Source organism: Protomyctophum parallelum (assembly GCF_964188405.1).
Source record: "Protomyctophum parallelum genome assembly, chromosome: 11".
NCBI lineage: Eukaryota > Metazoa > Chordata > Actinopteri > Myctophiformes > Myctophidae > Protomyctophum > Protomyctophum parallelum.
The window spans coordinates 42,521,828-42,545,342 of record NC_139707.1 but is presented as its reverse complement, the minus strand read 5'-3'; the positions used below and the strand labels follow the sequence as shown (position 1 = coordinate 42,545,342).

Genomic DNA, 23,515 nt, shown 5'->3' with positions numbered 1-23,515 from the left:
TCGGGATTTAGAAGACATTTTTATAATTTTTGACGTCAGGGCCTAAATGGGTTAAACGCCTCGAGACACTATACAGCATCAACACTCTGAATCATATACTGTACAGTTGGTGTAGCAGATACAGTAGTGACCTGCTGCGTGCACGTACAGTATGTTTAACCCATTCTGACCTGAGATCAGATTCATATGAGGTTTCCACTGGACACACACTGGTCTGATTAACCCATTTTGACCTGAGATCAGATTCTAAAAATGTCAGTCGTTCTTCGATTTTTCAAAAATAGCAGACCTACAAGCTCGTATCGCGCGTATCGCGCGATATGAGCTTGTAGATCTGCTATTTTTCAATAGCTAAAGCATAACATGATGCTGACACCAAAATGGGTGCCCGGTCAGGATGGGTTAACATTTATTCTGGATTCTGTGGTCGTCAAACACATCATTAATAATAATTAATTTAACTCTGGAGAGTGTAAAAGATTGCACGCACGCACATACACAATGACGCACGCCACGCCCACACATACATTTTGTAACACACAAACAAAACACACAGGTTCCCCCGATGTAAATAAACTGGGACTGAACACAGGGGGGCACTCAAGAGCTTCCTTACAAACTCCCCTGGAGAATCATCAGTGTCCATGAATGGGAGAGGAGTTGGAGCGAGAGGCAATGGAGGGATAACGCTTATACTTTAATGTTTGTTTTTCTTTTTAGAACTATAGGAAGGTCACAGGATTGAACAGCAGCAGCAGCAGGTGACAAGAGCTGACCGTTTCAACGGTGACGCTGCTTGTCTTCTGTTCCACGTGCTAGTGGTTTCTTATCAGATTTATTCCACGTCATTTAAACCATTCAGGCCTGAAAAAAATGTCTTCTAAATCCTGACAGTTGTCTGAAATACCTATGTTTCTAGGCCTATATCACTCAATATTTCATGTCAAGGACCCCAAAAATGATCTGTAATTGGCCACCGACCCCCATCTGAAAGTATGTTGTTCCAGGGACCTCCCCAGAAGCAAAGATTTGAGTTAAAAACGTTTGTTCTGAAAAAATATATTCCAAATTTTAGGCACATTTTCACGATTTCTCATAAATAGCAGACCTACAAGCTCGTAGCGCGCCACTCGGTGGCGCGCTATGAGCTTGTAGATCTGCTATTTTTCAATAGCTAAATTATAACATAATGTTTAAAACACCAAAAGGGGTGCCAGCCCAAAATGGGTTAAAGCAGAAGAGAAGATAATAATTGATAAGCGTATATAAGACAGCGACGTTTCAAACCCGTAATAAGAATTGACCGGCGCAGTTTATCTACACGTATATACCTGAGTATCTGACAATCAAAACCTGTGTAGACACAATTTACATTTTTTCAAATTAATTTACTGTTCCTAATTCAAAATCCTTGATGGGGGCCCAGACGGAAAGATGAATGCTATAATGCTTTTGCCAAAATGACCACGTACATTTAAGACCTTGTGTAAGCCAATTAGAGCCAATCATCTCCCATGCAAGGCCTTTTTTCAAAGCCATAATTGCCGTAATTATATGTACACGTACAAAAACACGCACACAGTATGCTATACATAGATATAGTTTACTTATATGTATAAGTATCGTTCTCAAAGGGCACTGAGACTGCAGTGCAGCAATCACACGCCAACTGTCTCACAATGAATCAACCCCAGCAGCATGTAAACAGTACATCATCAGACTGTACTACACACACTCTGTGATGAAGGACACTCCCCTCCAGAGGGCCATGTGTGTGTGTGTGTGTGTGTGTGTGTGTGTGTGTGTGTGTGTGTGTGTGTGTGTGTGTGTGCAGTGTCTGGCTGAGGGCCAGACGTACAGATTTGAAGGACCGGGACAGAAGCTTAAAGGGGGTCGGGGGGAAAGGCTTGTCTCACAGCAGGGAATGCATGTAAGGAGGAGTGTGAGGCGAATGGCAGTCTTTTCTGGGGTGAATATTTTGCCTTCTTAAAGGGATATTTCACTTTCACAAAAAAAACGTTATCGTCTACTCAGGCTTATGTGAACAGTGAACAGCCCAGACAGTTTTTGAATTGCTTGATTCAGTACTTATTTAGATCTTTGATATTCACTTTAGCTGCCCCGCCGCCGTCCTATTCAAACCCATTATAACTTCAAACACCGTTTGAGCAATGATGGATTCGTCGAAAACACCCGTACTATTTTCTGGTGACTGCATGCATATTGTCCTTCTTATACGTGAGGGGGGCCGTGATTTATCGTTTACTGTTTTTATTTATCTTGTAATATTTATTTTGGAAAAGAATGTCCTCCAGGAGAATGCCAGAGGAGACTAAAACGACCATCAAAAAACCTTTTTAGGTTGCTTGTCATGGCTTATTTTTAATACTACATTTTTTTCTTTACAATCAAGTAACTTAAAAAACTGTCTGTTGTGTTCACATAAGCCTGAGTAGACGATAAAATGACTTGAAATTTTTGAAAGCGAAATATCCCTTTAACCCATTTTGCGCGGGAACCCATTTTGGTGTTAGCATCATGTTATGCTTTAGCTATTGAAAAATAGCAGATCTACAAGCTCATAGCGCGCCACCGAGTGGCGCGCTACGAGCTTGTAGGTCTGCTATTTTTGAAAAATCGAAGAACGACTGACATAGAAACATGGCTTTATCAGAAAACTGTCAGGATGTAGAAGACGTTTATAGAATCTGATCTCAGGTCAGAATGGGTTAAGGCTACTAAGACTGTTTCAGCACCATGGATAGCTCCATGGCTTCAGCATGACAGCCCAGTCAGTGCATTGGACTCTGCTTCAGGCGGGATGCTGCAATAGTTCCGGTGTGCTGCCCCTCGTCCGAAATGGTTGAGAAATGACAGAGTTACCGTGTGGGGTAACTCCCCCCCCCCCCCCCGGGCGCGTTCCTGGGGGGTTCTGGATGTTGCGGTGACCCCCGCACGGTACAGTTGCACCGCTCAGTCACTTCACACAGGCGTGATTTATTTATTTATTTCAAGGACCCCCCCAGTTTGATATCCATGAGGGCACAGTCCCCCATTTGATATGATATTTATCCTCTGGGACCCCATTCTACACTGTAACGTCGTCATGTTAACCCATTCTGAACGGGAACTCATTTTGGTGTCAGCATCATGTTATGCTTTAGCTATTGAAAAATAGCAGATCTACAAGCTCATATCGCGCCACCGAGTGGCGCGATACGAGCTTGTAGGTCTGCTATTTTTGAACGACTGACATTTTTAGAATCTGATCTCAGGTCAGAATGGGTTAATCAGACCAGTGTGTGTCCAGTGGAAACATCGTATGAATCTGATCTCAGGTCAGAATGGGTTAATGTGACTCTAAGGCTACATTTGGACCCTCAAAGACCACCCCCCCCCCCCCCCTGGGTGTCCCTGCCTGGACTCTAAGTTAAGAACCAGTGCTCTTGCTTAACCCCGCTCGCAGTCGCCGCACTAATCACTTCAAGGGGGACACATTCCCAAAACTCCTCGACCTTGGAACAATGTCACGCAACGGGGAGACAGAGAGACCGGATGAAAAATCTCGCAAGGTTATGTTTTAAATTCGGCCTGTGTATACTCGAGACTTCCAGCTGAGGACACGTATCCTCCCTAACCCGACCCACAAGCCAGACACACAACTTCAAAAGATTTAGGTAGGTCAGCCACGACGGCACAAAGAAAGTTTTCGCTGTAGCAGGCATTGGAGGGGTTGGAGGACACCGTGGAATGAGCTGATAGCAGCGTCTGTGAAGAGCAGTGGCTGACATTTCCAAAGTTCAACAGCCACTCTCAGCTTGGTATTTGTTCAGAGGCAGGCTCTACAAAGGCTACAAGTACAAGCTGTATATATACCTATAGCAGACCAGGACCTATGTGTACTGTCAGCTCATACATGCGTATACCACGCGCACGTGCACACGCACACACGCACACGCACACACGCGCACACACACACACACACACACACACACACACACACACACACACACACACACACACAATGTACTGTACACAGAGATATAGAGATACAGACACAAATAGCTATAGGGTCTCGCTGGGTTGCCTAATGCTCAAAACGAGTACAGACATTATAAGCAGCTATACACCCTATAGGGTGTCTGTGTATGTATGTATGTATGTATGTATGTATGTATGTATGTATGTATGTATGTATGTATGTATGTATGTATGTATGTATGTATGTATGTATGTATGTATGTATGTGTCTGTGTCTATGTCTGTGTCTGTGTGCGACGTGCACAAAAACATGGCAAGCTTCCACAGTTTCTTCTGGTGGTTCCTCATGCTCCCCACCGTATCCCAGAGAGGACTTTCAATCTGGGAATTTCACGCTGCCGGCTGCCCCCCACCCCCCTTCGCCGAGAGGAAGTCTCCACTGTGCTCCCGGGGAAATCACAGATAGTGCCGACGGCCTCCCGCCGTCTTCCTCTAATCCAACAGGCAGCTGTGCTCTCCCTATACCGAGGCTCTCACCTTCCCCATGCAGTCCAGCAGAGAGGAGAGACAGGCGGACAGTTAGCTGGGAGCCCATGGCCCAGGCCCAAGCTATTACTATACTGAGCCACATGCAAGCATCACTGCATGTATATCTGGTACCACCGCCGGTGTGCCTCAACCATCACAGTTATCACTGCCAGATCATCATCAGCGCACGCACGCACGCACGCACACACGCACGCACGCACGCACGCACGCACGCACAGGATGTATATGAGCTTCAGGCATGCAGGGCTGCTGGTCAACCATGGGTCTACATTTCTCAATGGAAGAGTATATATAGGGAGAGCCTCCAGCCAACATGCAGATGTGCTACACTTATATTGTGTGAAGGGGAAATTGAGGCCCCCCGCCTTGGCAAATAACGTTTCTGGGGAGCTTATACAACACGGCGTGCAGACTTATTCTTTCTTTTGCAAATTGAGGCCCAATGCATTACAGCTGGGGCGTTCCTTTTCCACTCTGTTGTTGCGATCGCCATTTTGGAACACTTATCTTACGCTACACTATACGACAAGCGGTCATTTCTCCACCGTTTCGGATGCGGGGAGGCTCGCCGGAACCGCGGGCTGCCTCCCCCCCCCCCCGGCGCATACCTTCACACGGTACAGTTGCACCGCTCACTTCACACAGGTGTGATTTTTTGTTTCCCAAAAAAAATGGTAGAACCACTGTTTTACATCTATTCTAAGCTTAATTAATTAATGAAAAAATAAAACCCCAATTTTTCGCGCGCGCTGACTCGGCCACCAAGCCTGGTACCCTATAGACAAAATATGGCCCTTGAGGAAAATCAATTGGGTGACCCTGCATTACACACATAAAGACCCCCAGGGGAAAAAAAATCTAATCTTCTAAGTGTCCCTTTAAGTCTTAAAGGGACACTTAGAAGATTAGAAGTTTAGAACAGAAGTTTCCGGACAAGCAGGTTCTTTTTTAATCTTAAAGTTTAAGATAAAAAAAAAACCTGCTTGTCCGGAATTGGCCTTTAACATATACCCTATACCGCACCTATACCGCACATACAGAGTTTGTACAAAATCATGTTTTATTCATTACAATGAGTCCACAGCAGCTTCAAACGGCTTTTCCCCCGACTCGTCCAAAAACCTTGTGCAGATCAACTCAGGACAGAGAGGCTGCGTGTGCATGTTCACGTTGTAACTACTCTAGAACTCGTCCTGCACACTTTACTGTATACTTGAGACAAGTTGAGAGGGTGAAGAGGTCAGCAATCAACCGATAAAACCCAAAGTACTGGTAAAAGGCTGTTGAAACTGGAAATGTACAGCTCGGACACACAGCCCTGCATACAGATATATCATCGATTCATTCTTCCCTTTTGTCTTTTCGCATTATAAGACTGGCGTGACTCCTTCATTAGCTAAAGCCAGCAACGTATAAGACCAGTAAGACACGTTTAAGGCGACGAAGGGCTGACTGACACACTGTACCGGATTAATGTCACTTCATTATTTCAGCACTGTCATAGAAGTTTAATTTTAAATTGTCCCAGCAGGGGGGGGCACATTATTATTTTGGGCTAGTTCTCAAATTAGCACCTGGACAAGTAAGTTGGTGCAGTGGGAGGGCACAATGTTAGGCTGCCCACACGGATACAAAGATACAAAAGATGCTAAGCTACACAGAGTCACAGACACTGTATTTGCAGCAGGAGGAGGACGGGGGGGATATACGGACAAGCTGGTTGAAGTTTGGAACAGATGGTCAGAAAGCTATTAACAATGAGGTGAATAACTCCCACGCCATCGAGAGTTACAGAAAAAGGAGCTGCTCTGGAAATCCCTCTGCTCTCTCCCGCATTGTCACATTGCATAGCAACGTGATTATTATCAGAACCCACCACGTTACCCTTGGTAACTTATACAAGAATAGCCCTTTGTCTTTGCTTCATTTGTCTGAAAGAGGGAAATCTAAATGAATTCTAAATGAATAATGTTTCAAATGAGAAAAGCCAGTGCACATATCTACTGAAACAAGTAGGCAGGTATGCCAATAAATAAATGTGTGTGTGTGTGTGTGTGTGTGTGTGTGTGTGTGTGTGTGTGTGTGTGCGCGCGTGCGTGCGTGTCATGGTCTCAAACCTTGATAACCATATAACCATGGGCTTCTTCGCGGAAGAAATATGCATGCATGTTAAAACACAGACACTTAAAGGCCCAGCAGTCCATTTCATTAGAACAATGCAATAAATTACAAGCTAAAGCTATTATGTGAAGAGAGAGAGGGAGGGAAACATAGGGGCAAAGTTAAACTATGACCTTGGGCTGGCGGGAGGCTTTAAAAGGCATGCCGTGGCCACGCAACGATCAAGAAGAAACATGACAAGCACTCACACAGCAAAGTGTTACGGCACATAGGCTCGTTTATATCTTTACCTGCCCCCCTTTAACACATTTAGGACTGACACAACATTCTACAAAATGTCTTCTGACATGACAGTTTGCTGAAAAACGCATGTTTCTATATCAGTCAAGGACCCCAACAATTATATATATTTGGCCACCGACCCCCGTCTGAAAATATGTTGTTCCAGGGACACCTCCCAGAAGCAAACCTTTGAGTTAAAAACGTTCGCTCTGAAAGAATATGGTGCCACATTTTCACGATTTTTCAAAAAATAGCAGACCTACAAGCTCGTATTTTTCAATAGCTAAAGCATGACATAATGCTTAAAACACCAAAAGGGGTTCCCGCCCAAACTGGGTTAACGTGAAACGAGCAGCAGCTGTGCTCTCAACACGGAGCATTCCATCATTATCTATGGATATTGACATATACATACAATGCCTATATAAAAGTGCTGTGATGAATGGCTTCCCCCCTCGCCCGCCACAGCCAGGCATGCATAATCACAGCGATATTATGCGCAGGAGGATGCCATGTGGTTACAGGTTATGTTATGGTTATTTATATGTTATGTTTATTTATTAACGTGTCACCTAGGGTAGGTATACCCCTCACAAAAACATGCAGAAATCCTGGTCTCTAAAACTACCTCCCCCTGGCCAGCCGGGGCGCCTGATGGAGGGGAAAGGAACTGGTCGGAATAACGTGTTCCTTCCACGCGCTATATGTCCGGCCGGGGAAACTCTCCCTCTGTCTGGTGAAAAAGAAGCAGCTTGGAGTCCTCATGCATAGAAGGAAGCATGCATGAGGTCAGTCCGTTGCTCTCCCCAGGTTGGCAGAGGAAAGTGTAGCGCTAGATAATTGGTAAAAAGAAAAAGGTTTGCAAATTCGTGGGATAAAATTTATATATATAAGAAAATGACTTTTTTTCTTCTATTGTTTATTTATTTGACATGCGGACATCACAATCCCATTGCACTTTCATTGCACAATTGTACAATTTGTATATAGATGCGTTGCTTACAGTGTTATTAGCAGAAGTGCTAGTTTTCATCACCTGTCCACAGGTGATTTTAAAAAGAAATACGACACTTTAGTCTAAAAGCCCAATTAAGTACCAAAAAAGGAATATACACTATAGTAATTTTACATCAGAATTGTATGAAGAGAAGACTTCCGCACACCCGGTTCAGTTTTTTAACCCATTTATGACAGGAACCTCTTTTGGTGTTTAAGCAGTATGTTACGCTTTAGCTAGACCTACAAGCTCATAGCGCCGTGCTACGAGCTTGTAGGTCTGCTATTTTTGAAAAATCCTGAAAATCATTGAATATAATTATATTCTTTCAGAGCGAACGTTTTTAACTAAAATCTTTGCTTCCGAAGGGTACTGGAACATCATTTTCAGATGGGGGGGTTGGCGGCCAAATACATATATATATATATATATATATATATATATATATATATATATATATATATATATATATATATATATATATATTTGGGGGGGTCTTTGACATGAAAATGTTAGAGAACCACTGATACACAAACTGTCGTCCTCAGATCTATACGTAAATGGGTTAAGCAGGTGCGTTGGTGACAAAGCAACGCCCCGCACACTGCAGCCACTTGATGCCTGAAGGAGGTCACGAGACCCAAACGTTTGACTCTAAATAAAAGCTCTTGAACCATCGAGTGGCAGTGTGTGTGTGGGCGGCCTCCCTCCTTCTCCTACTGTGTTGTTTTATAATGTCATTTATGCCATTATGTTTAGAAAGACTTAAGGACCCTTACATTGAAATGCCTTCTTGATTAGAAGAGGTCACTGTGACATTTGACCTAGTTAAGGCAGGTGTGTGAGTTTAGGTGATTGCACTGGATAGTAATCAGCTGTGTGGGCTTGCAAACATCATTTGTGTTAGAAGCAGCACAGAGAGTGCACCCACTCCTTCTCTGTGCAACAATTAAATGTGATGCTTTTCCTTTCTAACTTCTACAAATCTTCACCATGAGTTGAGCTGAAGTTCAGCATACACTTTGGCAGGAACAGCACACCTACACCACTGGTTCCCAAACTCTTTCATGTCAAGGACCCCCAAATTGACACTAATTAGCCCTGGGGACCCCCCCCCCATTTGAAAAGATGCCCATAAAAGAGAAGATTTGTACGGCTCTAGCAGTGATTCTCAACCCGTTTAATTCCAGTTTAAAGTTTGACATGCATTAGTCTACGTACCACGGGGTACCACCATTTAATGGCATTTCTATCTCTGGGAAGTGGGACCCCCAATTTACATTGTAAAATCAACGTTAAGTGTATACGCATGGATTGGAATTTGGTTCCATTTGTACACCACTCTCAGAGTTACAGACCCATAAGGGTTCATTTGGTTCCTAACTATCATTTAGCTGGAACTCCCTCAAGGACCCCTGGGGGTCCCCCCCCCCCCAGACCCCACTTTGCACTGTCTATACACATCAGAATCATCATACCCATTACATTAATTTGTGGAACAAAACAAAAATAGCCATAATCATCCAAGTGAGGTTTCAGACACGTGCACGGGGGCCGTCTGTCTGTGCGGACGATTGTTCTCCCCACCAAAAAAAAACACAACCCCAAAGCCAAATCAAGTCTACCACTGTAACCTTTTTAACCCATTCTGACCTGAGATCAGATTCATACGAGGTTTTCCACTGGACACACACTGGTCTGATGAACCCATTCTGACCTGAGATCAGATTCTAAAAAATGTCAGTCGTTCTTCGATTTTTCAAAAAATAGCAGACCTACAAGATTGTAGATCTGCTATTTTTCAATAGCTAAAGCATAACATAATGCTAACACCAAAAGGGGGTCCCGTACAGGATGGTTTAAAACCCGGAGAATAAATGTGCCATTTACAGCTACGTGGCAGGATTTAATGGCATGAAAGATGTTCCTCTGCCGCTCGAGTGTGCACGAGAGCATGATGATTAAGCGATTGCATGTTGGCGCGTGCGTGCAAAAGCGTGCACGCATGCACGTGTGTGTGTGTGTGTGTGTGTGTGTGTGTTGGCATGCATGCTATATGTGTGGGTGTGGGGGAACAAATCCATGTAATCTTCGGAATGATTGACACCCTGCTTCTGCCCCCCTCCCTCACTCCCGGCAGGAAGTTGGTCATAGAGCCTCAAGGTTCATACATACTCCAGTTTTTGGTGATAGGATATCACCGCGGTGTAGTTTTTAAAGGGTCGGAGAACTACACCATTACGTCAGTCGCGGTGATGATCAGCTATCACCGCGGACACAGACACATCTCTCTGTATTCACTATCAGAGAAGTCCTTTCACTCTGGAGCTATCACCCCGTTCACTGATTGGTCTAGAATTGTTGAGTGGGCGGTTTTTGCAGGCACAGGGTTCTTGCAACCCATTTTGGGGCGGGAACCCCTTTTGGTGTTTTAAACATTATGTTATAATTTAGCTATTGAAAAATAGCATATCTACAAGCTCATAGCTTGACCTACAAGCTACGAGCTTGTAGGTCTGCTATTTCTTTTTTTTATCGTGAAAATGTGTCGCAAATTTGGAAAACCGGTATATATATTTTTTCACGTTTTTAACTCAAATCTTCTTCTGGGGGGCGTCCCTGGAACAACATATTTTCAGATGGGGGTCGGCGGCCAAATACATATCATTTTGAGGGTACTTCACATGAACGCCACCGAGTGGCGCGCTACGAGCTTGTAGGTCTGCTATTTTTGAAAAATCAAAGAACGACTGACATTTTTTAGAATCTGATCTCAGGTCAGAATGGGTTCATCAGACCAGTGTGTGTCCGGCGGAAACCTCGTATGAATCTGATCTCAGGTCAGAATGGGTTAAGGAAATCACCGCGAGTATGATGGCCTCGACTCGTCATGAAGGTAAAAGTATGAGCCTTTGAACGGGAGAGAAAACTTCTTTTTCATTTGAGCGCCTGCTCCTCTGAGCAGCCATTGGCGGTATAGTCGTCACTATACAGGCCCTGCTTGACACAAGCAGTCCTTGGCAGAGCCAGAGGACACAACTGATAATAAGTCTCATCTCAGCACTCGGAGCCGGAGCTGTAATGATTCAATTTGGACGCCATTCAGCCGAGAGACGGCACGAGGGAGAGACGGAGACATGGGTGAAGGCTGCAGGGGGAGACTGTATAAAACCCTCACATTTTTTGGACTCAGATGAAAGCTACAGTCTTGTATAGGGTTTTTGTTATCGTATAGCATCGGAACCTGGGCAGCTCACGCCTATACGCCTACTTACTACTTACCTGGGTCTAAATGTCTCAATTTAACCCATTTACGAAATGCCTTCTAAACGCTGACAGTATTCTGAAAAACCCTATGTTTCTGTGTCAGTCGGTGCTCAACCTTTTTCATGTCAAGGACCCCCATCCATCCGGCCACTCTATAACCACTGAGCCACCGCCAGCCCCCTAAATGGTGCTGGAGAAAGGCCCTGAATTATTATTATACTGCGTGTTTAGCTGAAGCCACTTCATTCAGGATAATTAGGGATAATTAGGCTCCACAGAGGAGGAGGAGGAGAGCGTATACTTCCAAACCAGAGGAAATGCAAAACGCACGCAGAGAATATACTCTATAGCACAATAGTTTCGGGAATTCAGCACGAGAGCAGAAGATGGAACAATCAAACCAAACTGCAGGCATATAACGACAAGCCATCAAATATATTAATCCATTTAGGCATGACCTCAAAATTTAAAAAGATTCTTCTAAATCCTCCATATTTTCACGATTTTTCAAAAATAGCAGACCTACAAGCTCGTAGCGCGCCACTCGGTGGCGCGCTACGAGCCAATTGCTAAATTATAACATTATAACAGGGGGCTCCTGCTCAAAATGGGTGCGTGAAATCTGAGCAGCGACTTCATATATATACGGTATATACATCCTATAATATGCCGGAGTCGGGGAGGATGTACAGTAGTTTGATTTGTGTGAATCTGTTTGCGTTTGACGACAGGCACCGGGGCATGTTTTATTTGTAGAATAAGCAAACAAACCCGCCGTTGCTTTCCTGAATAAGTCATATAGCGCGCAGCGCACGTTTGATGTTTCATGACACATACTATACCGCTCTGGAGTAGTAGACAGCACACACTGTTTCTGCAAAGTACAAAGTCCTTGTCCCGATGATCCACCACTTCAGCCTCAAACACTGTCATCTTCTCACTATCCATCCCATCAATCTATGTGGAAGCCTCTCTCTCTCTCTCTCTCTCTCTCTCTCTCTCTGTGACCATGATGTGACCACAGCTATTCGCCGTCCCTTCCAGTGTGATATTTGTACCGCATGGGTGATGACACAAAATGGACGTCACCACTCGGAAGTGCCAGTCACACCGGTATACTGGCTATAACACTTTTTTCTATAGCGCTTTCCCAAGTGCTCAAAGCGCTTTACAGTGGTTCATTCATCCATACATTGGGACGTGAAGCGGCGAACATTAGATAGCATTGTATATACAGACTTACACAGACTTGCATTTTATGTAGTCATAGCACTTAGCATGAATGTGTAGCATAGTATGTATGTATAGTTTTTATGTATAGTTTCATTATATAGATATTCCACTGTTACGCTCTTACCTTACGCATGGTTCATGATAACTACTTTTTATGTATGTGATGTATTGCCATGCGTTTTTGGTTTTGCTTATTTATTGTACATCACTCTGGATTAAGAGCGTCTGCTAAATGCCTAAATTGTAAATTGTGGCTGGATGGTAACCGCAAGGTTGCCAGTTCGAAGCCGGGCTCCCCCAGAGTTAGTGTCGAAGTGTCCTTGAGCAAAACACCGAACCCCTAGTTGCTCCTGATGTGCAGGTTGGTGCCTTGCATGGTTCCCTCCGCCATCGGTGTATGAATGTGTGTGTGAATGGGGTGAATGTAATGCAAGATCTATGCAAAGTGCCTTGGATAAAGGCGCTATATAAATGCACCATTTACTATTTATCCCATTCTGACCGGGCACCCATTTTGGTGTCAGCATCATGTTATGCTTTACCTATTGAAAAATAGCAGATCTACAAGCTCATAGCGCGCCACCGAGTGGCGCGCTACGAGCTTGTAGGTCTGCTATTTTTGAAAAAAATCGAAGAACGACTAACATTTTTAGAATCTGATCTCAGGTCAGAATGGGTTCATCAGACCAGTATGTCCCCAGTGGAAACCTCGTATGAATCTGATCTCAGGTCAGAATGGGTTATTGAGGGACCCCCTGGAACTCCCTCAAGGACCCCACGGGGGTCCTCCTCGCCATGCACACCCCACTTTGAGAACCACTGGTTTTTAGATATTCCATGGTTTTGACTTTGGTTCTTTGTTCCAACAGCTGCAGTGAGTGAAACACAGACCGAGCTCGTGTGAGCGAAAGACAAAAGGTGTCCTGCGGCGATCTCGGCAGGAGTCCTCTACCGGAACCCTGTCAATCACGGCTCCTCCCCCACAAGGTGAGAGACGGAGCATGCGTCGCTGAGTGACTCGCTGAGTAATGCTTTTCTTCTCCCGCGCAGAGGAAAGGAGACACACTCACACCGTCTGCCATTATGCGTCTCTGTTATTGTAGGAGGGAGACCGATGGCTGGGAAGTCTTCATTTATTATGGTAACATTAAGCATTATTTAATGACTTTCAATTGAAGTGAAGGTGTGTGCACCATTGTATGCCTGTGTCCTGTCGTGTGTATGTATCTGTGCCTTTATGTGCGCGTGTGTGCGTGCGCGTGTGCGTGCATGCGTATACCTTTGTATGCCTGCGTGTATATTTGAAGACAACAGGAGCTCCATCCCTCTGTGCATTTAAAGAATCACACTTGTGTGAAGTGAGGGGCTCCCAATGTGGCTGCCACGTGACATGACATGACATCACGGGGAGGCATGTTGAAGGGGGTGGGGGGCTGCTTAACCCATTCTGACCTGAGATCAGATTCATACGAGGTTTCCACTGGACAACACACTAGTCTGATTAACCCATTCTGACCTGAGATCAGATTCAAAAAATGTCAGTCGTTCTTCGATTTTTCAAAAATAGCAGACCTACAAGCTCGAGCAAGACACTGAACCTCGAATTGCTCCTGATGTGCTGGTTTGGTGCCTTGCATGGTTTCCGCCGCCATCGGTGAATGAATGTGTGTGTGAATGGGTGAATTAAATGCACAAGCACAATCTATGTAAAGCATCCTTGGATAAAGGAGCTATATAAATGCACCACACAACACACACAACACACACAACACACTCCAGTGACGAGAGAAACGGACATAGATTTGGAGGAGGAGGAGGGGGGGGGGGGGGGAGTCAGAGCGGAGGAGGAATAGTAAGGGAGATGAAAATAATAATGGAGGAGTACAGAAATGACAGTGGCGTACTGTATATAAGAGTCAGAGTGCAGAGTCTAAAAGTGTGTAACTGAAGGTTCCCTTGAAAAAAATGTCATTCCATTCCCGGTCACTAAAAATACCTGATCCCTGTTCCCTGAGCTCGGCTCACCTCCGTCTCAATGCCAGGGAAGATGCCTCCGGGGAAGGGGCTGTTGGGAGGTTAGTGGCTTTAGGGGAGGACTGTGGGGGGGTTAGTGGCTTTAGGGGAGGACTGTGGGGGGGTTAGTGGCTTTAGGGGAGGACTGTGGGGGGGTTAGTGGCTTTAGGGGAGGACTGTGGGGGGGTTAGTGGGATTGGGGAGGAGTGTGTGTGTGTGTGTGTGTGTGTGTGTGTGTGTGTGTGTGTGTGTGTGTGTGGGGGGGGATGTGTTCATCGGTTGTGAAGGTACAACACCGTTTTTTTTTCATTCTCTCTCTCTCATTAGCAGGCAACAGTGCAGCACTATCTCTCTCTCTCTCCTGTTTCTGGCACAACAGCGCCCCCATACTGGTATACTAGTCATACTGGTGCTCATAGTCACATTGACGCACACATTAACGTCACATAGGTGAACACGGACATTTCTGTTCCTTACTCAAAAATAGCAATGAACAACATTATCTTTGATAGTGTACAGTATGACAAAGTCTAAGTGTATAGGGCAAAAGAAAACCCACGAAGCAGAAACATGGAGATATTTCTGCCTGACAGCGACGACTGTATGTTGGCTCAGTTGGGGTAGGAGGAGGGGGGAGGAGGGAGGAGGGGGGGGGGGGAACGCCCCGGGAAAAGTGCCATCCGTCTGCATCCCCTCTGTAGCCCCTGGTATAGGTTACCATGACAACAACTTGCTGTGCCCGTACCGTACCGTACCGTACCGTACCGTACCGTACCGTACCGTACCGTACCGTACCGTACGGGGGTTGGAGCAGTTCTGCAGGTTCCGTGAGGAAAAAAATATATAAATACCGCTAGAGCTAAAAAAAAAAAGGAAAGGTGCTCTACCCACATTAAGGCCTGTCTGGATGTCTGCCAGCAGAGACACGCCAATCAAAAGCCACCCTAATTGGAGGCCAAATTAGAGTGACTGAAAGTATAGAGAGAGATAGAGAGATATGAGTGATAGACTGGGAGAGAGATATACAGAGAGAGATAGAGAGAGAGAGAGAGAGAGAGAGAGAGAGAGAGAGAGAACCTGGGAGACACTGTATAGGCATACTATAGTGTAAACAGAATTTCACAGTTTTTCAGTGACTATATACAAAACAAAACAAAAAAAAAAAACCTGAGAACCTCGACCATATAGGTCTCTCTGTATGCGTGTGTGCGTGCGTGCGTGCGTGCGTGCGTCTGTGTGCGTGCGCCCATGTGTGTTTCTTCTCCTTTTTTTGCAGCACCACAGCAGAGGTAAGGCTGAACCGTGAAGGCAGAGTGAACTCAACTGATTATACTCTTACTCTGCATTGCGGAGAAGTGCAGCTAGGTGGAGGGTGGTGTGGAGGTGGAGGTGGAGGTGGAGGTGGTGTCGGCCGGGGTTATACGGTGCGGTCTGAACGGCGAGCGGGGGGGGGGGGGGGGGGTGCATGGGTGGTGAATTCATTGAGCGGGGCTTGGCTGTGCAAGGAAATAAGGAGGCCAATGAACACAAGCTTAAATAAGCCTGGCCCCCACAAGATCTACAAGCTCACAAGGGTGTTGTGCCGCTCAATGCCTTATGAGCTTGTAGATCGGCTCTTTTGGGGGGGGGGGGGGGGGGGGGGGGGGTGCACGACACTGGCATGCGTATATAACAACGTACAGTATAAAACAGGCATTACCCCCTTTCCACCCTCCCCCCCCGGCCCCCCGCCCTCCATTACCTCCCCTCTGTTCTATAATAACATCCCCTCTCCAGAGACGGAGCCCTTAATTACCATTAGAAGCCAGAGAGATTTTTATACAGGAGAATCCTGCTTCTCCCCCCCCCCCCCCCCCTCTCTCTCTCTCTCTCTCTCTCTGTTTCTCTCTCTGTCTCTCTGCCGCCCCGTTTGTTTCGTGGGCCCCTGATGATCAGCCAGGGTAATGTAAGACTTTAATTACCAGTATATATATATTTTTTTAATCTAGCTTTTGTGGAACAGGTAGTTTTCTCTGGCTTTCATCTCCCCCCCCCCCCCCCCCCCTCTCTCTTCCTCCTCTAATAGTCCCCCTTGTTTGATGACATAATAGGAGCTCTGTCCATGGCTGTGGATGGAGAGAGAGAGAGAGAGAGAGAGAGACAGAGATACCCATTATGGCATCAAAGCCATTGTGGAGGATTAACCCCTTTTGGGCGGGAACCCCCTTTGGTGTTAGCATCATGTTATGCTTTAGCTATTGAAAAATAGCAGATCTACAAGCTCATGGCGCACCACCGAGTGGCGCGCTACGAGCTTGTATAGGTCTGCTATTTTTTTTTTAATCAAAGAACCACTGACATAGAAACAAACAAGCATCAGAAAACTGTCAGGATGTAGAAGACATTTTTAGACGTTACTCCGTGGTGGGAAATAAATAAATAATACAAGTCAAGTACGATATGTAATAGCTACAAGAGAATGACAGCTTGGCACGCGCGACAGCAACATTTTTTTTTTTTTACTATTTTGAAAAATATTCGACACGTTGTGAGCTTGTAGACTGGGCCATTTTAACTATTCAAAAATGTTTTGGAAAATAGTAAAAAAAAAAAAAAAAGGCAAAGAAGTTTAGGGACAAGGGGTTTAGCGGTGACGAAAATGGAACCCTAAATGTCTCAAAGGAGGAGGAGTATAGGGAGACCACCTCCAATACCACTACGTGGGAAAAGGGGCACTCCAAAATTATAAAGAATGAATGAAGAGGCTCAGGTGCAATTTGAGAACGCTTGACGCGTTTCGGCAAACAGCCTTAGTTCAGAGCTTTCAATCTGCTCTGGAGATCGACGGCTGTTTGCCGAATAAGACGCATGAGAAATTGCATCTGAGCCAGTCTTGCATCTTTTATTTATAGTCGCTTTTTCCACTCATAGTTGGTTTTATGAGTTAAGTTATATTCAAAGCTGAGCACCCACTTGCCTTAACCACAGGCAGTTTCCAGGGGAGGCGCGGCTGCTTTTATTTCTTTAGTTATTTTATCATTTCATCATTATACTTTATCATACACCTTTTATTCATGAAAACTAGATACTGCTCCGGGAACACGCAATCAACCAGAGTTCATTTGTTCACTCGAGTGTACAAAATGTTAACATAACATTTCCAGGTCTCTCTGAGGCACAAATGGATAAATGAACACATTACAGAGGACCGTCGTGTCCGTTTCCATTGCTTGCTGCTGCCGCCGTCCTCCCACCACTTCCGTGGGAGCATCTTCTATCCACTCTCTTTCAACCCATTTTGGACTGAAGTCGATTAAAAGAATGTCTTCCTAATATCTTTCTGAAAAACCCATGTTTCTGTGTCAGTGGGGCTCAACCTTTTTCATGTCAAGGACCCCCAGAAGTGTCTCTATTTGGCCACGGACCCCATCTCAAAATATGTAGTTCCAGGGACCCCCCCCCCCCCCCCCCAGAAGCAAATATTTTAGTTAAAAATGTTCGCTCTGAAATATATATTCAAATATTTGTGCCACATTTTCACGATTGAAAAAAAAAAAATCAGACCTACAAGCTCGTAGCGCGCCACTCGGTGGCGCGCTATGAGCTTGTAGATCTGCTATCTTTCAATAGCTAAACACCAAAACACCAAAAGGGGTTCCCGCCCCCAAAATGGGTTAAACCCGCCCCCAAAATGGGTTAACCAAAATTTCCACACCCGACGACGGTGTGCAGAAGACCACTTCTCTCACTATGCGCTCGCCCGCGCTTGCGGGCGGTTCATTTTGAAACATTCGTCCAGGGTTGGGAACAAATTAAACTCTTCAATGCAAGGCTATTTTTTTCCCCCCCGACATTGACATTGAGGTCTCTTCTTTCTGCGTGGCTTTAATGTGTTGTCAGTGCACTGTCTCTGCCTCCAGGGAGCAGCAGCAGAACAAATTTGCCCTCCGGAAAGATTTGCTCCTCTGACCATGCAAATATTTAGAGAGGGGGAGCATTAGTGTTAATGCTGGCGATTTATTACCAGAGAATGACATAGGAGTTAAGAGAAAGGAGTGTGTGTGTGTGTGTGTGTGTGTGTGTGTGCGTGTGCGTGTGCGTGTGTGTGTGTGTGTGTGTGTGTGAGAGAGAGAGAGAGAGAGAGAGAGAGAGAGAGAGTGAGAGAGAGAGAGAGAGGTGCAGTCAGACAGTGGTGCAGGGCAGGAACTAGGGAAGAGAAAGAAACAGAGAAATGGGAGCTTTACTGCAGAAGCATAAGAGCAAAAGACTGCTGCTGAGAGAGAGAGAGAGAGAGAGAGAGAGAGACACACACACACACACACACACACACACACACACACACACACACACACACACACACACACACACACACACACACACACACACACACACACACAGAGTAAGGGAGCTGTAATTGGCTCATGTCCAGGGGGCTGGGGGCCAATTAAATGGTGTGATTTGAGCACTTGACGAGGAACATCACTTTAACGACCCAAGAGATGCTTGGCTACAGGCACTGACCCACTGACCAGAATACCAACCGTCCTGACTAACTCCATCCAACTCCACGCAGAGCCCCGCTATAACCAAGAGCCCGTACTAATAAGACCAGAAGGTCTAAGAAGTTACCAATGTGAACCAAACAACAACAACAACAGCACCAACAGCAGCAGCACCTGGACCAACTGTACAAGGTGTTCTCAAAGCTATTCAAACCAGCTGCAGGGAATAATACTAATGAGAATGTGGTGGAATCATTTTCAACTTCCATTGTGGTCAGAACGACCCGGGCCTCCAAATGCTGTACATGCTGTGTCGTTGAAAGCACATAGAGCGCTTTTTTTTTAAAATGGTATAAAGAAGTGAAGAAAATGTAAATGAAAAGCTAGGGAAGGAATGTCTCTGTAGCATATCTTATCTCAGCGTTTTTTCCCTTTTAAGGAGATGTTATATTAATATACATGACATGTATGCCGCCTATTAGTGTATGTGGTTGTTTGATAAATATGGGTCTAAATTAAATATGAGTTTGATTAATTGAGACCAGATGCTTGTAATAGCAAATGCAAATCGCCGAAGGCAATTATTCCACAGGTGGGAAAGTAGTTTAGTAAGCAGCCGAACCGACCTCTATATACGCGCATATCCCGTTTTCCGCGGATGAAAATCTGACGAGCATCTAAAAATATTCCAATGACGTAAATTGGTGCATTTATATAGGACCTCTCTCACTTTACAATGTGCATTACATTCACCCACGCACGCACACACACGCACACACACACACACACACACACACACACACACACACACACACACACACACACACACACACACACACACACACACACACACGCATATTCATTACACACCAAGGGCAGTGGGGCAACCGTGAAGGTATACTGTACCAACCTACAGTAGCACGAAGCAGTTAGGACACTTGTACATGAATCCAGGAGGACCCTATTATATGGACCAAACAGGGAACCTTCTGAGCCAGTGTTGCCCAATGCAGAAGGCTAGAGAGACAGATTTTCACCAAATTAGGCTTTTATTTACATCCATCCATCTTCAACCGCTTATCCATAGTCGTGTCGCGGGGGCAACAGCTCCACCAGAGTGCTCCAGACTTCCCTCTCCAGAGCAACATTAGTGACTTCCTCCTGGGGGATCCCGAGACGTTCCCAGGCCAGTGAGTCGATGTGTTTCCTCCAACTGCGCCTTAGTCTGCCCCGTTGTCTCCTCCCAGTGGGCCGTGCGTCAAGAACCTCCCTAGGGAGGTGCCCGAGAGGCATCCTAACCAGATGCCCGAACCACCTCAGCTGGCTCCTTTCCAGGCGAAGGAGCAGCTGTTCTCCGAGTCTCTCTCGTGTGACTGAACTTCTCACCCTATCTCTAAGGGAGATGCCAGCCACCTGTCGAAGTGGCCGCTTGTATTCGCGACCTTATTCTTTCGGTCATGCTTTTATTTACAAACTCTTGAAATTGTCTTGTGTGAATGCAGATTTAAATATGTTGTCATTATGGAAAACTCTAATGAACACGTTTTCACTGTTTGACTGTTTTTCTGTTCATCTCCTGTCTTGTACACAGGATGCCCCCAATTAGTCACAAATTAGAAAAAAAACATTTGTTGATAGTTGACCATGTACAGTAGGCTACAGAATGTACAGTATGTACAGTATGTGAATCTGAAAATCAGCACAAACTAAGCCCTGAGAAATTTCAAGCTACACTTTTTGTAGGTGACATTTATGCATCCTTTGTAAAGAATCAGTGTGAGTAATTGCAGCTGTGCTGAATTGGGTATGTGGAATCCTCCGCGGTGCTTTCGGGCATGGCCGTGTTCATGTTCACGGCTTCACGCGTGGGAAGACAGGGGAGGGTATGATCTCTGTCGCTGCATTCTCAGCAGTATAGGGAGTGGAAACTGGGAGGAATATATAATGTTACGTTGCTTTCACATGCAGGCAGCCAGACGCAAAGACAATGGGAGCCAGCGACGCGAAGCTACAGAGCAAATCCAACGCTTGGAGCTGCTGCAAAAGCTACAACAGCTACCAGTGGCGTGCACAGATAAACCCTAGGGGGTGCCAGAGCACCACCTGCCCAGCTAATGAGCCCTTTTGGGGAAAAAAAAAAAATGTTTTTGTACAGTGTACAGTATGTGGACCATGGTGACATTGATCAATTCTTGATTAAAAAAAAAGCTTCTAAGATATTATTTATGCCCCAAAATCTATAAATCTCACACTATTAACTAAGGCAACCGGCCGGTTCCACGCGCTGCACAAGGTGCCCTTTTTTTCACCTGAGCACCTGCCCCTCTAAATGTCTGTGCACTGTCAGCTACAAATAACACTGTGTACAGCTTTGCATCTTTTCTCAGGGCGTTCTTGCAAAAGAGAGCATTATGCTCTCAATGACCTGAAAAATAAAGGTCAATAAATAAATAAAAATTAAAATCTGCCCATGTGAACGCACTCTGCAGGTGTCCCGCTGAAACTCCTCATTAACCCATTTAGGCCTGACGTCGAAATCTTTTAAATGTATTTAATTTTTTTTTAAAACCTCATGTTTCTATATCAGTGGTTCTCAATATTTCATGTCAAGGACCCCAGAAACTATATTTATTTGGCCACCGACCCTCCCATCTGAAAATATGTAGTTCCAGGGACCTCCCCAGAAGCAAAGATTTGAGTTAAAACGTTTGTTATTCACGGTTTAAAAGAAATAGCAGACCTACAAGCTTGTAGCGGTGTTCCTGGCCTTCAAGAAGGCGTACGACATCGTCTGTCACCGGGTCCTCTTATCCAAATGAACACATTTTCATTTCTCTCCAGAAGCTATAGAATGGTTTAGTTCCTATCTATCCACCAGAAAACAGTGTGTAAGTGTCGACGGTGTCAAATCTCCCTACCACACCTGTTCGGTCGGTGTCCCCCAGGGCTCAATACTGGGTCCAATTTTGTTCTCTCTGTAGTCTGTACATAAATGACCTACCTAAGTATGTAATAATCTACATGTCCAGATGTATGCAGATGATGCTGTTGTACTTGCCCATGGTAAAAGCTATATGCAGATGTGTCGATAATTCTAACCTGAGCCCTGACAAGCTTCCAAGACTGGCTTATAGATTCATGTCTGCTCTTGAATGACAAAAAGACGTGGCCTTCTCCAAAAGACCAGTTGTGTTGGCGTCATCAAATGTGTTTCGAGGTGTTACTGATGATACAAATTAAGGCTCTGTTCCATTTTAGTGTACAGTGGTTCTCACTCTTTTTAATTTCAAGGACCTCCGTAACTCAGAGAGTGTACAAAAATTGAACCAAATACCAAATAATGGAGGCGTTATTTCGTTATTTACATATACAGTAAGTCTGAGATAGACCGGAAATTAGGGGTGTAAAAAAAAATCGATTCGAATTAGAATCGCGATTCCCGTTATGAACGATTCAAAATCGATTCATGATTTCCACTACATGGTGTTTGTGATATGAACTCTAAGCTCATCCTAATCACAGTAAACACTTCTTCAGTCATTTTCAACTTACTGTAGTATAGTAACTTCAGTTGGCTGGAGTGGATTGTGATGAAATCCTATGTATATTGAATCGAGAATCATCCATCGTTTTTGGATTGAAAATCGATTCTGTATCGAATCGTGACCCCCTATAGAATGGGAATCGAATGGAATCGTGGGACACCCAGAGATTCACAGCCCTGCCGGACAAAAAGGCAGGAGAGAGAAAAGGATGAACATGTAATAAAGTGCCATGGGTCCGATTTGAACCATGGGGTTAGCTCTGTGACAGGGACTTATTTATATGGTATAATGTGTTCTTACTCTGTGATCTACGGGGGTGCTCCCCACCTGCACTTCTAATAACCCATTCCGAGCTGAGATCAGATTCTAAAAATGTCTTCTACATCCTGACAGTCTTCTGAGAAAGCCATGTTTCTATGTCAGTTTTTCAAAAATAGCAGACCTACAAGCTCGTAGCGCGCCACTCGGTGGCGCGCTATGAGCTTGTAGATCTGCTATTTTTCAATAGCGAAAGCATGACGTGATGCTAACACCAAAAGGGGTTCCGGCTCAAAATGGGATAATTACCCTGCCAGCCTGTGGCAGGGGTCATCTGTCCTGTCTCTGGTGGTGTGTTCGTGCTGCTGGTGTGTGTGTGTGTGTGTGTGTGTGTGCGTGCGTGCGTGTGTGTGTGCTTGCGTGTGTACTGGGACAAAATACAGTAACCTGAGTAGATATTCATTAACCTTGGTGGAATGATCAGTAATGCTATCCCAAAGAGATGATTACATTTTGGGTGTTGGTTATAATATGGTCAAAGATCAAGGTCAAAATGGAAGAATGGATGAACGGAGGGTCAATTCTCATTAAACTTTGGTTGGGGAGTGATCAATACCCACAGCCGTCAGCATCCAATGCCCTTTGAACACAGGAACGCATCTGAAGAAACATATACCCTTATAGCATTCCGCTTGTGCAATGTGCGCAATGCGGTGCGCGGCTAAATCCTCTGTAAATGTATAGCTATTTTAAACCAGACTATAATGTACAAATGTAACCAAATGGAC

At 45.0% G+C, this 23,515-nt stretch overlaps 2 protein-coding genes across 3 annotated transcripts in view; both read right to left on the bottom strand.

Annotated features, from left to right (window-relative positions):
• The window catches only part of LOC310866873 (filamin A-interacting protein 1-like), a 493,882-nt gene that overhangs the window by 60,062 nt on the left and 410,305 nt on the right, over nt 1-23,515 (bottom strand). The window lies entirely within an intron of this gene.
• The window catches only part of il1rapl1a (interleukin 1 receptor accessory protein-like 1a), a gene marked incomplete at both ends in the record, with an annotated part of 249,055 nt that overhangs the window by 23,829 nt on the left and 201,711 nt on the right, over nt 1-23,515 (bottom strand). The gene's annotated exons all lie outside the window — the stretch shown is intronic.